This window comes from Strongylocentrotus purpuratus, unplaced genomic scaffold (assembly GCF_000002235.5).
Source record: "Strongylocentrotus purpuratus isolate Spur 01 unplaced genomic scaffold, Spur_5.0 spur5_scaffold_10, whole genome shotgun sequence".
NCBI classification, from domain to species: domain Eukaryota; kingdom Metazoa; phylum Echinodermata; class Echinoidea; order Camarodonta; family Strongylocentrotidae; genus Strongylocentrotus; species Strongylocentrotus purpuratus.
The window spans coordinates 22,563,012-22,568,541 of record NW_022145595.1 but is presented as its reverse complement, the minus strand read 5'-3'; positions in this window follow the sequence as shown (position 1 = coordinate 22,568,541).

Genomic DNA, 5,530 nt, shown 5'->3' with positions numbered 1-5,530 from the left:
TGAAGATGAGTCAATATGAGTGTATACATTTATCTAGACGGAACGGCGTGCAATCAGGTGGTATACCACTATACACACACACACAAAATACACGCCCATTGCAGCGGTACACATGAGCAAGCACGCACAATACTCGAATGCTTTTGCATACTCCCGTGGTATCTTACAGTACAGTGACTGCGGCGCCTATATTAATTAAATTCCATTGGGGAAAGATTTCCTTTTGCCGGCGACAGCCACTTAAAATTTACAGCATCCCCGTTAGGGTTAGTGATAGGGCTATAATAAAGAACAATTATGAACAAATCTTCAGTATTATTCATTATAACCCTATCACTACCCTAACCGTTTAATAGCATGTGAGCGCATGTGCAGGTTTAGCGATCACATGCTGTAAAATTTAGGTGGCTGTCGCAAAAAAAAAAAAAAAATCTTTCCAAAATTGGAATATCGAATCTGGAATAATATGCATTTCTGTATTTATCGTCATAACCTTTCATTCAGGATTGTTTTGTTGCAATTATTATCACAGAACCCAACCCTTTCAATCAACATGATCAATATGGTGCAGACAGTGAGAGATATATGCTAACAAAACACCATTGAAATTCATAAGCACGTGTTTCATTTTTTTTGTCGTGGTCATAACAATAACACCTTACACAATGGGACGTAATTTCAAAGTATTGTTAGCGTCAGTATGACACAGTAGAGAATTTCATTGAAAATGGCCTTGTTACAATGCTTCACCACTTTCCATAATTGACAAGTTTCTAGAATCTTCCATTTCTAAATTCCTATGTCTAATAAATTTATCCATTTTTCAATTATCCGACAATAAACTATAGTTAGTTCAATACTTCCGCTTGAATGATGTGTAGTAGAAAGGACGGGGGGGGGGGGGGTCATTAAGTTTTTATGAAATACGAACGGGTCTATCAGTCATGTATTTTTTCAATTCATTTCCAAGTTTATTTAACACTTTTCATAAAAAAAACATACAAATACGGAATGGAATGATAAAAAATAACAATCAAAATAGTGATAAAAATTACAATGGCAATTTATGAGAGCATTTGGAATAGGCAGAAATGACAGCCTACCCCTAAACACACCGTACAGGGCCGGATAAAGCCATGCCCACTTCGTATATGTCTGCACCCCGCCCATCCCCGGTGTACATGGCACATTGGTTTAACTCTATGGCCCGAATTCACAAGGAGGTTTGTCGACAAACCTAGGTTTATTAGCGTCATATGTCGCGTTTTGACGCGTTTTTACAAACTAACCTAGGTTTGACGTTATGACGTACATAAACCTAGGTTTGTCGACAAACCTCCTTTGTGAATTTGGGCCTGTACGTGCAATTAAATACACGAAATGTGTCGCGAAATTCACCGTGAATTTCTGGCGTGCACCGAACCGTGGGTGCATTTTATTGTTATTTGAAACTGTCATAGAATTCTGCGGTGGGCGTTATGAAAGGAATATAATAGGGACTTTGGATTCTGCAATACGAGAACGTGGACTGCCCTTTTAAGGCAATGTGACATCCTTTTAAGGCATTAGGGACTTTTAGATTGAGTGGACGAGAACACGACGAACGCCGACTGATCATGCGTGTCAACGTACTTAACTGCCCATGTTGACTACAATTAGAAATCTTTTAGATTGCACTCGACGATATACATGCATGCAGGAAGTAACACCAGGGAGGTGAAAGAAAAGGAGGCGAAACTCTTGTAATTTATTCAAACGCATTCTTGAGTTCTAAAGCGTAACAATGGGATGTGTAACATTCCACTTGGCTTTGAAGTTCCATGCTCCGAACCGCGCTTCCACTGCGGGGAATTTCGGAAGCCAGGCACCAGTTTTACATTTATTACAAAATATTAAATTACCGGCAAAATTACAGTGTAAATTAAAAACTTTATATGGGGATTTTATTGGGAATAGTGCATCAAACAAATTTTCAAATTTGGAACTCCGTCCTGCCTTTAAATTGTGTGCCAGAGTTGGTAAAAGAAAAATTACATCCTGTCAAAAACTCAATATTTTAGGATGATGCGCTAATTTGTGCATGCTTTAATGTCCCGTTATTTGATCCATGATTTACAATCTTCAATAACATTAAGTTTGCTAATGCGTGTTTTCGCGTGTTTTTTGTATTTTTCAAGTTTAAAAAAGAATGAAATTACACAAGTTTGTGTTCGCTTGTTCTACTCTTTACACATTCAACAATGGATGAGAAATCATTGGAAGGGACAGCGAACAGTTGCTGTGATACCATTTTCTGATGTAGGAATTCTAAATCCTAAAATTTCATGCGCTCTTTTATCTCACCACCTGGTCAACAGTTGCAGATTAGCGCATAACTTTCCGGCGGCTTGGAGCATGGGGTCAAAGGAGATCGGCTTGATTCAAGTCCTTCTCTATCACGTCCCTGGTAACACTATGAACATCACGGACAAAGAAAGAGGACAAAATATCCTCATTCTACCCTCAACAAAAGAAAATCCCTTCACTGCTATTATGTAAAAATGTGTAGAACAGGTGAATATGCATGTGACATCTGTTCTACACATTTTTTACATAATAGCAGGGAAGGGATGTTCCTTTGTCTACCTGAGGAACTGTATGTTTTATGCGCACGTGGCATACCTTGAGCACCTTGAGTACCTTGAGCATGTAAAGGCGCTATATAAATATCAATATGTATGTATGTACCGTATGTACTAGATTTAGGAAAGTGACCTGCAAATCTAAAAGTCCCTATTGGCAGTGACGTCCACGTTCTCGTCGTGCAGAATCTAAAAGTCCCTATATACTAACACAAAAGTAGTCACTCAAATGTGAATCCATGCGTAGGCATTTCCCATCATGTCGATGGCTTTCAATATCACACGCAGTCTACAGGTGTATCAAACGTCAATCGATAGCTTTTCAATAATTACCCAAACCCAAAAGAAAATGGTTCATCAACACACGCGGTGTATGCAGGTGTATAATTATATAACACTTCGATTGATAGATTCACAATATTACATAAAGGTAGCTTAAATGATTTAAAGGGAAAGTCCACCCCCAAAATAAGTTTGTTTCGATAGAGGCAGAATAATAAGAAAATCAGGTGAGTGAAAGTTTGAGCAAATTCTGAATGAAAATAAGAAAGTTATGAATTATTGAAAATGTGATCAATCAAATACAAATTGGCAACTCTGTGACTTATTATACGAGCTCTCCTTCATTTGCTTTGTGCATAATATTCCATAAAATCATGTTTTCTTCGTTATTGATGACGGAATATATATTTGTTCCTTGCAGGGGGAGTATAGAAACATATTTGCAATTATTATATTTAGGGTGCATGTATGGTTGAAATTTTTCTTGAGGGGAAAATGAAAATTTTAGATTTTTTTAGTACTGAGCAAATGGAAGTTGAGCTCGCATGATACGTCAGAGAGTTGCCAATTTGTGTTTGATTGATCACAACTTCAAAAATCCTAACTTCCTTATTTTTAATCGGAATTTGCTCAAACTTTCACTGACTTGTTTCTCTCATTTTTCTACTCCTATTAAAACTAACTTATTTTGGGGGTGGACTTTCCCTTTAAGCCGTGAGAAAATATCTTAGTAACATTTTTATATCTTAGGGTTTATAAGGAAGACGCATGTTATAGCTGTCACAAAGATTTGCCTGAATCTTGCTTTTCTAGATGTTTGTCATTTCTAACATCAATTAAAAAAGAATCCGTATTGTCTTCATTAATTTCGTTTCCGTAAAGCTACCTACTATTTAATTTGTGTAAATTATTTACAAGATTGACAGGAAAGGTACAAATAGCAGTCTCGTTGTCCGTCAAGGACCCTTGCTGGGCCCTCTCCTATTCAATAAATGGTTTCCAACAAGCCTCAGTCATTCAATCTTTAGTTGAAAACAAGCTATCTATCTGGTATATTGTATTGTCTCGTTATTCTTTTTCATGTCTTTCATTGCACATGACTGAGTAAATATGCCTTAAAATATCTTCAAATGTGTCTGGAACAGTCTTCGCGTTGTTATGTCAACTTCTCTTTTGTCGTCTCGGCAATTCTCCCCCTTAGACCTTCCACTTCTCTGTAGGCGCTCTCAGTCAGCTATATCTGTCATAATAATCGTGTCCAGGCAGGCCTCTCTCTCTCTCTCTCTCTCTCTCTATCTCTCTCTCTCCCTCTCTCTGTCTCTCTCTCTCTACCTCCTCTCTCTCCATGTATATATCTATCTATATCTCTGTCTCTGTCTCTCTATCCCAATCTCGATTTTTCTTTTTTTACTCCTCCCCGTTTCCGTTTCCCCTTTCCCCTGTCGCTGTCTACGCTCTCCTCCCCCTCTCTTGCTCTTTCCGTACACTCTTCCTATCTCTCTCAGTCCCACATCCCATCCTTTTCTCTCCTTCTCTCTCTCGCTCTCTCTCTCTCTCTCTCACCCCCTCTCTCTCTCTCCCTTCCTCTCTCTCTCCCTTCTCTCTCTCTCTCTCTCTCTACACCATCTGAGTATACCTCTGAATGTCATTTACACAAAAACAATCAAAATGATGCGACAGGAAATGTTATCCACCTATTTGTACAATGTCATCTAAAAATAGCTCACAATAAGTCAATCCTGTAAATAGACATTTCTATATTAAGGCTACCGTCGATAGGTAGTTGTGTATAGTTCCGTATCGCAGGTATTTTAAACGCAAGGCAGATAACGATTACATAACAAATCTCCGTTAAGTAAGTTCATTTAGAACAGATCTCTTTTGGATATAGTCTTTTTTAAAGTTTTGAATTTTCATGAAGCCAAGACTCTTGAATATAGGGGCCCAAACTCAACTCTTGAGGGTGCAATTTTTCTGATTTCTTGTAATGTCATAAATGTGATTATCGCTTGATTCGAATGAAATATTTTGAAAAAATTAATGTATCACGTCGTTCATCATGTATTATCTCCGCCCCTACTCTTCAATAGATCTCTTCTATACCCCCTTATATATCTGTCTCCCCTTTCTCCCTATCACCCCTCATCTCTCTCTCTCTCTCTCTCTCTCCCTCTCTCTCTCTCTCTCCCCCCTCTCTATCTCTCCTTTTATATACACTCCTTTCTTCACTTTCATAGTCTTTCTGTCTGAAACCTTTTTGTCGACTATTTTATTTGTTTTAATATAAAAGAATGTTATTTTTTTTCTGTTGAGTTAATACAACACACTGTACACAAAATTACAAGTATATCTTTCAGGAAACCTGAATGATTATGCCAAGCCAAGGCCCCTTTTTTCCACTTACAAACCAATACATTTTTTCATTTGAATGGATTTTTGTTTTCGTCTTTGAGTATAACCTATTGTGAATGCATAATCATGTCGTCACTTGAAGCTTTAATATATTTGTGTCACCATTCAAAGTGAGAACAAATAATGAAACTGATATATGGGCATAAACCGTCAAGCGCCACCTCTCGGCGAATGGAAGGAAAGGGGAAGGTGGGTTGAAGTTATTTCAGGGGATT